Source organism: Leuciscus leuciscus, assembly GCF_965113295.1.
Source record: "Leuciscus leuciscus genome assembly, chromosome: 5".
In the NCBI taxonomy this organism is placed as follows: domain Eukaryota; kingdom Metazoa; phylum Chordata; class Actinopteri; order Cypriniformes; family Leuciscidae; genus Leuciscus; species Leuciscus leuciscus.
This window is the reverse complement of record NC_138729.1, coordinates 7,470,021-7,481,202: the sequence shown is the minus strand read 5'-3', so window position 1 is coordinate 7,481,202 and position 11,182 is coordinate 7,470,021. Positions and strand designations below refer to the sequence as shown.

The 11,182-nt window shown below is 38.0% G+C and overlaps 1 protein-coding gene across 2 annotated transcripts in view; it reads left to right on the top strand.

Annotated features, from left to right (window-relative positions):
* The first annotated feature begins 5,364 nt into the window (after positions 1–5,364).
* Positions 5,365–11,182, top strand: part of LOC309499620 (serine/threonine-protein kinase PAK 3) — a 57,018-nt gene continuing 51,200 nt past the window's right edge. For both annotated transcript variants that reach the window (XM_082170973.1, XM_082170972.1), the window contains exon 1: positions 5,365–5,573. The gene's annotated coding sequence lies outside the window, so the exon portion shown is untranslated. The remainder of the gene's footprint in view (positions 5,574–11,182) is intronic.

Here is an 11,182-nt window from a genome sequence, read left to right as displayed (position 1 = left end):
TGTCATGATTCCTGTCTTGTGTGGACTTTTTATGTTAATTCCTGTTCTGTGCCATGTTTTGTAGTCCTTTGTAGTTTTTCTTGTTGATTAGTTCCTGAATGTTCCCAGGTGTGTCTTGTTTGCCAATCTCCCCTTGAGTATATTTATACCCTAATGTTTCTCATGTTCTTTGTCTGGTGTTGTCCTTTGTTGGATGTATGTTTGGTGATGCTCATCCTGTTATCGGTTCTCTGGTCGCCGTGGCTTTGTTATGTTTATTTTGTTATTAAACTATAAAACTGCATTTAAATCCAGCTCTTCTTCTTTTTTTTTTCTTTTTTTTACCCAGCGTTACATTATAGCCTATATATAAATATATGTTCTGTCAGAATACTCGATTCTGATGGGCAGGAATGTGTGCGTTCAAACTGTCTTTGTCTCCACATCGTGGATTAAAATCATGTAATATGTGATTATTTTGTTGTATATTGCGTTTGTGATTTGAGCTGTGATATGGCATTTCATATGAAAATTTGTTAAATTGATAACTCTGAGAAATCAAGACACATAACAATGACTACTGGAAATAGTCACTTTTATGGATGTTCAGTCTTTCAACTAACACTACAAATTATAATACATTATTTAATTCTTTACCTTCTAAAAAAAAAAAAAAAGATATATTTCATGCTCTATCTAAATACTAGATTCTGTTTGGCTGGAAGGTGTGCAATAAAACCGCTTAATGCATAGTTCCAAGTCAGTTTAATCACCATTCTATATTAATGCGCTGCTTTTATTGAAGCACTTGCACGTCACTTGCACACGGACATCAAGCACCACCAGAACCGCCACCCCAGGTCTATACGACCTAGTTGATACCACTCAACATCCCAGTAAGTTGTAACAACTAAGGGGAAGGCTTTGCTTCCATTTCAGTTAAACTCCTCTGCGTTTGCACAGACAATACAAATGGCGCAAACAAAGAATAGTTATAAAATCTGGCGAAGATATTTGTCGATGACCAGCCAGCTGGCAGACAAATGTCTTAAATAGACTTTCCGCTCGCTCATCCCCAAGAGGATGCCATGCCTCTAATGAGCTCACAGCCTGCTCAGGCATTCCCTTCCCTGTGACGTATAAGACAGGGCTAATGTCACTGAATATTAAGGTCAAATCCCAAATAGGTATAGTAGAGCTGCAAGGGGGGGTTCAGACTTCTCGCACCCTCATTAACTTTATGACCAGGTCATGGTTTCCCACAGAACAATATGTGCCCACTTCAAATGTTCTGCGTCAGGCGATGCGCTAAAACCTTGGTTCAGTGACACAATGCACAGCCAATGAGTTATGATGGGCAGGAGGAAAGCTGTCACTATGGACTATAGCTTGCATTGGCAGGGAATATATCTCAATTCCCACAAATTAGATGGTCTGTGTAGCAATGTTTAAAGCTCAGGGATGAAGGAGATGGGAACCGGCAAACGTTCAACTAAACTTTAATATCAAAATAAACACAAAATGAAAGTAAAGCTGCAGCCCCTGACGGATGACTGTCACATATAAAATAATAAAAACACAACATAAATGTCCAAGGCCTGGTCCTCCATCCTCTCTCATCCTTCACTGTCGTCACTCCTTCTTTTATCCTCCTGGAGCTCCTCTGTGAGAAACTCTGTGGCTCTCGCCCCCGTCAATCTTGCTATATACCCCCATCGCCCCACGCAGGCCGGGGGGTTCCCTTGAGACTGCGCTCTACTCGCCCGGCCCCCAGTCAAGGCGGCTGGAAAAGGAGATGGAAGGATGAGTAGAGATAGAGAAGAGAGAGGGGGGAGAGGAAAATAAAAATTACTCTCCGGTTCCCAAAATGCACTGCCGCTCGGTCCTCAACCAGCCAGGAAAACTTTTTCGTAATGCCTGGCGGTGGCACTGGATACCCCAAGTGGACGGCCCTCTTCTCCCCCCGTCCCCTGATGGCCGGCAACAGCTCGTAATAAAACACAACATAAACCATGCCTTGTCCTCTCTCGTCCTTCACTGCCGTCGCTCCTCCTTTTATCTTCCCAGAGCTCCTCTGTGAGAAACTCGAGGCTGGTTTGGACTCGCTCTATTCCCATGGCTCTCGGCCCCGCCCTGCTTGCCACATGAATGTAGACGTTTTAATATCAGACAAATAACAAATAATTTTTTGGGAGTGTTCAGGGATGTGTAGATTGTTGCGACACGTAACTTCAAATTAATTTAATGGAAATCTGTATGTTTTTTTTTAAAGGGGAGGTGCATATCCTTAGCCTTACCCTGGAGTTGGTTCACCCTCCGTCTATGGTAATATGCATAAATGTTCCACAGTTGGCAAATGTTTCAACTATGCAAAGAGATAAACACCGTTCTGTGGTGTCATTGTTTAAACACTAATATAATGTAATAAGTCCCTCACAAATACATTAGGACCTGGTTTCACAGACAAGGCTTAGTTTAAGCCAGGATTAGGCCTTAGTTCAATTAGGACATTTAGGAAGCTTTTATACACATGCCTTAAACTAGTCACTAGAGAAAAACATTACCGGTGTGCATCTTGAGACAAAACAATGGCACTGACATATTTTAAGATATGTCAGTGCAAGTCGCTTTCAGTTAAAACAGCTCAAACATGGATTTATAGGCTTAAGCCTTGTCTGTGAAACTGGCCATATGAATAAAAATAAATAAAGATGATAAATTACCATGCTGTCACACACTGGAGTATACTTGGTATTTAAGGGTGTAGTTTTGTTTTCGTTTGATTCGGGATCAGACTCTGGCTCAATCATGTATGACTGAATTTCACTGGTTGCCATTTTTCAACATTGGAAGTTTTCAAAACAATTTCACACGTGTAATGGCGGGGACATTGAAAAATATTGTAATATGCAAAACTGTTACTCAATCATAGCAGTGGCCGTTTTCATAGGCACACCTATGAAAACTGAGTGTTTCAAAAAGACGGTCAAAAACAGCACTTTAGGCCTACTTCTAATTTAGGATGTTTTTTTGGTGTAAAAAACAAACAAACAAATGAGCTAATATTATAAGTGGACCTCAGAGAACATTATAACAATAAAAAAATGCAGTGTATGTCCATTTTAAACATGTGAAATAATTATAAAAATATGAATAATAACAATAATACTCTTCAATTCATAATTTTATTAAGCAAATTCACAAGGTGCAATTCTTAATAAAAAAAACTAAGAATGTATTTTTCATATGATATTTACAACATGTAAACACACATATTTCTCACTCTGGTGAAAATTTACTGCAAAGCTTTCACTTTTCTTAAAGTTTTCTTAAACTAAAGTTAAGTTGCACGTTGTTACTAGTGTTATTTTTTTAATTTATTTAATTTAATACTTAATGTAATTCATGGGGTTATTAATTAATAATTCCACAAATGAGATGTACATTTCAGATTTTTCATTGAAACATAAAGACTAATTGAGTGAAAACATTCAATTTAAATTCAGTGTTGCTATGTAAATTGCTATCTTGCTAAATTAATTTAGCATAGAATGAATTTATCTTTCAGATATATATTTTTTTTACTAGGATTCTGCTTTGTCAGTCACCAGCTATTCAATTATTTAACTATACCGCCAAAAACTATTTTAAATAAAATAGTTGATTTTTGGTATTTAACATTAATAACACTTTTTAAATTATACAAATATTAATAGGAATGATATCAAAAGTAATTTATATACATTATGTAAAATTGTTGCCAGCAGGGCTAAACAAAGTGTAAAATTATCGTAAAATGGCCTCTTTAAATAATTTTATCTAACAAAATTGTCCTTAACACATTGGCTGATGCATCATCATTCTGCACATGCATATTGTTCTTAAGGGGGGGGGGGGGGGGGGGGGGGCATCCTCCCCCCATCTTACCACACCTCAGACAGAAAACAACAGATAGATTTTTTTTTTTTAAATGCTCGTCAGTGTCCGTCATCTCTCATCCCCTACTTCACACATCAGCATCACATATCATCCCTGTTTTCCCACAGGACCATGAGGTTGTCAGGACAACCAGTGTGATTCTGATTCCAAGCAGCTAAGATAAGACTCCGCCTCAAGACAGCAGCTGCTGCAGCCATCCGCCAATCAGAGGTGAGCAAGAGGGAAAAAGATGACATCATAGACAAATTAGGGCAAGTTGCAGCAGGTCTTTGTTTGGTGTAACTGCCCGCAGATTAATTATGGGTTGACTGGGGTAAAGAGGTGACTTGCCTTGGTGTGCACTCAAGTGAACAATTCTTCAATTATCTATTAATTAGCCTGAAAAGGAGGTTAAAATTTCATTGGGTATTTATTTTATTAATATTTGTTGTATCTTCAGCCAGCTTGCGATTTTCTCTAAATGTTTTAGAAATCTGTCAGAAGTTATTTTTGATTATTTTACTCATTGACAAAAACATCAATTTTGGCACAGTGTTGTTATTAGATGTAATACCTGTTTTTTAATAGCATGGTACTACATAGGCTACTTATATTCAGATAGGCTACCGTGGTATTTGGTGCTCTGAATGAAACTGAGTGTGGATTTTTTTATTTTTTTTATTATTTTATTAATACTGATGTTTTTACTCTGAATGAAACTGAGTGTTTTTATTTATTTATTTTTGTTATGTTATTAATACTGATGTTTTTACTCTGAATGAAACTGAGTGTTTTTTTTTATTTGTTTTTTTATGTTATTAATACTGATGTTTTTAGTCTGAACTGAGTGTGGATAAAAAAAAAAGATTATTATTGATATTTGTACTCTGAAACTGAGTGTGGATTTTTTGAAAAAAGTTGTTAATAAAGATGTTTTACTCTGAATGAAACTGAGTGGATTTAAAAAAAAAGATTGATACTGATAATTTTACTCTGAATGAAACTGAGTGTGGATTTTTATAAAAAAAAAAATATTAATAGCCTACTGAAGTTTTTACTCTGAATGAAACTGAGTGTGTTTTTTTATTTTTTTATGTTATTAATACCGATGTTTTTACTCTGAATGAAACTGAGTGTGGATTTTGTAATTCTTTTATCAATACTGACGTGTTTACTCTGAATGAAACTGAGTGTGGATTTTGTAATTCTTTTATCAATACTGACGTTTTTACTCTGAATGAAACTGAGTGTGTATTTAAAAAAAAAAAATTATTCAATACTGATGTGTTTACTCTGAAAAAAACAGGTTTAACAAAAAAAAAATTATCCCTACCACGCTTCCACTCGTCTGTGAAACAGCAGATCCAGTCTTTCTGGCTTCCCCCCCTCCCCCTCTCTCCTAGCAGCTGCCTTTATTAACATGCAGCCCCTTGGCCAATGAGGCTGTGAGGGCTTTGTGACATCACGGGCTAGGGAACAGTAGGCAGGCAGTGAAGCAGGCAGGCTGCCGACTAAAGCCAGTGAGTCCAGGTTTGGGGGTCAGGAACCGGTCTGACCACAGAATGGAGAGCCTGTGCGTATACTAGCTTTCAGGAAAATATGCTGTGGAGGATGTACATGGAAAATAGAAGGAGGCTTCCACGGATACAGCCAGGGAATGTCAAGACATGTTTCAGGTGAGTTGCTTCTCAAGGGCTCTTGTCTGCGATGACTCGAATACGGATGAGGGAGAGGGAGAGAGAGAAAGAGAAAGGGAAAGGGAGGGAGTGAAGGAGGGAGGGAGCGCTTTTGCTCGGCTCTCAGCATACGGCCTTTCTAAGGAGGAGATGAAAAAGAAGATGACGGAGGAAAGAGAGAGAAGCTGTGTTAATACATTGTGTCGAGGAGATCCAGTTGTATCCTGGGGTCTGTTGCTGCTGTCAGCTGCCCCTGCCCCATTCCAATGGCAGATGCATCTTTGTTGATGCCACAAATGAGCATTGTGGGTGTGTGTAATCATAGAATAGCGGCAAATGTGGAAACAAAAAGCACTGCTATTTTTGCCACTGAAATTCAAAGCTGCATTTGTTTCTATGTGGATGTATCCATTCCAAATGATGAATCTTGTTCCTTGTTCCATTGGTGCTACAGCTGGATATATGCAGTAAAGGGTGGATAGATGGTTCAGTAGACAGACTGATGTCATTGGTGGTCGTATATGACCTTTTGTTAGACTGCACATGTCTGGATTTGGGTCTTTTATATAGAACGCTTCAGGATGATTTTTTTTTTTTTACCTCTGCCAAGCCTGCGCAGATACACACACACACACACACACACACACACACACACACACACACACACACACACACACACACACACACACACACACACACACACACACACACACACACACACACACACACACACACACACACACACACACACACACACACACACACACACACACACACACACACACACACACACACACACACACGTTGTTTTCATGTTTTATGGTGACTTTCCATAGACATAATGATTTGTATACTGTACAAACTGTATATTCTATCACCTTACACTAACCCTAACCCCTAAACCTACAAAACTTTCTGCATTTTTAGAAAACATCACAGTATGATGTATAAGCTGTTTTCCTCATGGGGACCAAAACATGTCCCCACAAGGACAAGGATTTGAGATCTTGCCATTTTTGTAGGGACATTTTGCCCCCATAATATAGGGTTTACCAGGCCACACACTCACAGATACACATTTTAGGACTCAGTACACAGCCTATGCCCCTCTCCTTATAGATACATTTTTTTTTTTAGATATAGAGTATCAGAAAGAAAGAGCAAGGACCAATGATCTGTGTATATCTTTACTGGGTGGAGGATGGCATTGTGGGGGATTTCATTCATTAACATATGTGTCCTGTGGGATAGGGGTGTTATGTGTGTGAGTGGTGGAGTGTGTGATCATGTGTTGGGGCTTGTACACAAAGACCTGACAGCTACACTAATTATGCGGTAATTAGGGATGCGCTGGCATAGGAAATTTGGCCAATACTGATAAACCAAAAATTAATTTTAGGTTATGGTTGATAACCATATGATGGCATATTATCTTTTTTTTTCTTTTTCACACAAAAAATTAAAATTTTGTGAAACCACACATCAAAACATTATAACATATAGTGGTTAAAATTAAGTTAAAATTCTCTTTTTAGAAAAGTTAGTTAAGTTTTAGGGCAACTTCAAAAAAGTGGGGGTAAAAGTGATTATGCATCAAAACATGCATAATAGAAAAGATAGATGGTCTGCCATAAATGACTGCTGATTAAATTGTAAATGTAGTTTTATCTGCTTCTAACATCAACATAATCAAACTTTAAATGCATATTTCTAGACTGCTAATTAATAATTTAATATATTGTGCATCCCTATATCTAATTTACACCACACAAAAATAGACAGTACACCTCTTCAGGGAAGAGGAAGAGCTCCTCTACAGAGAATGTAATGCTTTGGGTTGTGCGGGGGTTTCCCTCTCATAACACTTAATTTGTTTGTTGGTTCATATGTGTTTCTGTGTGTTTCCTGTTATGCGTATTCATCTGTTGAACTACAAGTCTTTCTCTTGTGCCATATTTTCTATTTAATTTTTTTAACTGAAGTAGAAAGTATATAATGAGCAAAAGAAGCCAGATCAGCACAACCATAATAACAAGAATCTGGGAGCACTGTGTGTAATGTATCTTTAGATGAGGTAGACATTAACGTTTAGAACCTAAACCATCATCTGATTCAATTGCTGTATACAGTCATTTGACATCCTCTTCCTAAATTGAGAATAGCATCTGCAGTTTTTATTAATGTTTTATCCATATTTGTTAATTGTGGGTTTTATATTTCTCAGTTGTGCCAAAATATTTCTCCGTTGTCTTTTTTATTTATTTAGGCCTACATGATTTTTATAATATTTTTTTTTACTGTAATCAAAATTATGCCTGATTTTATTTTATTTTTTTCTCATAATTGCTTATTTCTTTTGTTTTCAATTGCAACTTGTCACGGTGCTGATAAAAAACCATTTAAAAATATAAATACATAATAAAAAATACATAAAAAATTCACTTTTTTGTCAACAATTACTGGCACACATTTAAGCAGTTTTTACTGTTGGTATCCCTTTTACTTTTTCCAATATTGTAAGCCTGGCAGTCAGAGGCGCTGGCGATCTGGCCCTATTAGCCCAAGCCATAAGCTCTCCTTGACTGTCAGAACACTGCATCACTCATTCATAGGCTGATTAAAAATCCACAGCAGGGTCCTGATTAGATAGCTGTTGTTTTCATAGCATAGATTTTAAAATGTTTAAACATTTGTCAGACATCAGGACGCAGTGTTGCTGGAGCCTAACCTAAGGAAAACACCATGGACACATGACTAACACACACAGACATACACACTAACCAACTAGCTCACATGCACCACCAATTCATACTACAGCCTTTTAAAATGAAATATAAACCTGATGCAAACCACAATCTTAGGTGGAATGAAAATTTTCTGAAATGCTTTTTCAATTTGTTTTTTTTTTCAACCATCATATACTGAACTATATGGCTTTTGCTTTGTTGTGCAGTGTTTATTTGTGATGTTGTATGTTTTAAAGTAAATTTGTCTTCTTCTGTGGTTTAAGGTTTAAACTTTAGAGGAGCTCTTTATATTTCTATGTAACCCCATGGAGTGTGTATGTGTCTCTAGTAATGTAGCAAAGGTCAAGGTTTATTGGACTGGGGATTTTGTGGATAGATTGGCCGGTGGATACCGGAGGCAAATATTTGGAATGTGCAGAGTGAGTGATGGGGCTAAAGTATGCGTGTGTGTCAAATGTGAATATGTGTGTTGGGGGATTTTCCGAATAGGAGTTTTTTTTTTGGAGTACTACAGGCTAAGTGTTTCAGCAGCTTGTGAATGTGTGCGTTAGCATCTATAAATCTGCCGTCTGTGAGAATTGGAATTGTGAATAAAAAGGATGTTGTTTGTCTTGTCATATGTGCATCTGTGCTTACATGTGTATGTAAAGAGTCTCACTTCTGCTAGGCTCCATTAAAGAAGCTTAGGGGTGGGCTATATATTTAATTATATATTAAACAAACGATAGGACAAATACAATATACACTATCTTATATATTTTTTTCTACCTAAATGCTGGGTTGAGCCTTTTGGGTCAATTTTTGGGGTAATTCTTTCCCCCAGTATTAGGCAGTTTTTGTGTTACCCGACTGTTGTGTTAACATCCCGTCCTTCGGATGAGACGTAAAACCGAGGTCCTGACTCTCTGTGGTCATTAAAAATCCCAAATTTGCCCAGTGGCCTCTGTCCATCATGACCTCCTAATCATCCTCATATACTGATTGGCTTCATCACTGTCTCCTCTCCACCAGTAAGCTGGTGTGTGGTGGGCGTTCTGGCGCAATATGGCTGCCGTCGCATCATCCAAGTGGATGCTGCACATTGGTGGTGATTGAGGAGATTCCCCCCTTCTATGTAAAGCGCTTTGAGTGCTGAGAAAAGCGCTATATAAATGTAATGAATTATTATTATTATTATTATTATTATTATCTCACTGAAGCCCCTTTCACACAGAGATTCCAGAAAATACACAGATTGATTTTGGTTCATTCACACTGCCAGTGATTTTCCGGAATCTGTGATTGCGTTCACACGCATCCCGTAAAGACACGTGACTCTAGGATGTGACATGTAACATACGCGTCGAAAACATGCTGTGGTACAAATGTTGTGGCCAGAAATGTTTTCGTTCTTTCTTTGACGAACACAAACTTTCTTCTAAGAGCAACAGAGTCGCACGATTACTGCGTCATTGCGATGGCACGTGTGTCGTCACTACGTGCATTGGTCCTGGCTTTTGTTCACAAAGGGCGAGTTCCGGGACTGATTCCGGCAATCCCCATCCCGGCATCGATCCCGGCATCAATCCCAGATGTGTTTGCCGTCACACAGAAGGCACTATTTTATGGCATTTTCACGGGATCAACACGCTGTGTGAAAGGGGCTTGACAGAAACAACACACCCCTCCCCCACCCTCAGACTTAACAACCCAGCAGCAGCGTTACTACAACTCAGCTGTTGAGTTACAGAGCGCAGGCTTTTTGGGAAAGAGCAGGAGAGAGCAGTTCTCAGCGCTGCCAAAAATTGGTACAATTCATCTGTGAAATATAAGTGTCTGGACTCTGGACTATGCTTTGTTTTCATTGTGTTTTGTTCCTGTCTTGACCTAGTTACTATTCTGTGTCAGTTTCATTCAGTTCACCTGTTGTTCATTTATTAGCTCATTAGTTCCTTGTTTGTTCTTGTGTGTGTATATACTCCCTGTTTGGTTCAGTTCTTTTTCCTGTCTCGTTAATGTAAGTGGTTGTATTTTCCCTTTTCTCCTGTGTTTGCCCTGCATGGATTTATTAAAGATTGTTGTTCTGAATTCTCCTTTGTCTTCGCACACTTTGTAGGCCTACAGCCGTACGTGACAATAAGGTTTGTATACTTTTATTTAATCTATAAGCCTTTACTGTGTTAATTTTATTTTACACAACACAACATATAGGGACGAGATATCAGTCAGCTGAACATGTCAGTCATGATGTAAACGCCTTTTGCCTTGCATAAAATAAACTAATTTTATTTGTTATAATACTGAATCTAATTACTTTGGATGTTAAAATATGTTCTGGGAACTTTGTGCTGCATGTTTGCTTATGGGCAGGTTATGAGGAGTCAGGCTCAGATTTCGGCAAATCACTAGCACAGGAGCTAGCACCATTTTAGTGGAAAAAGAATAACAGCAAATCGTTGATTACACCTGAAATAAAATGTTACTTTTAACTGTTGATTGCTTATTTATAAAATGTTTGTTAAACAAGTTTAAATGTAGTCTATTTTGTATAGGCCTAAATGTATAAAATATGCCAGTTAGAACTGTATTAATCCAAAGCAAAGGTTGTTTAGTGTAATACATACAACATTTTAAAGGATTTAAGTTAATCTGGAAATATTAACCCATGTATGAGCTAAACAAAAAAAACAACAACACAGTATTCATGTAAACTAGCTTAAATCAACCCATTACACTGGGTTAAATGAACAACCATCCATCCATTTTCCAAACCGCTTATCCTCTACAGGGTTGCGGGGATGCTGGAGTCTGTCCCAGCTCTTGGGCCACAGAAGGGGGACACCCTGGACAGATGGTCAGTCCATCACAGGGCACACACACACA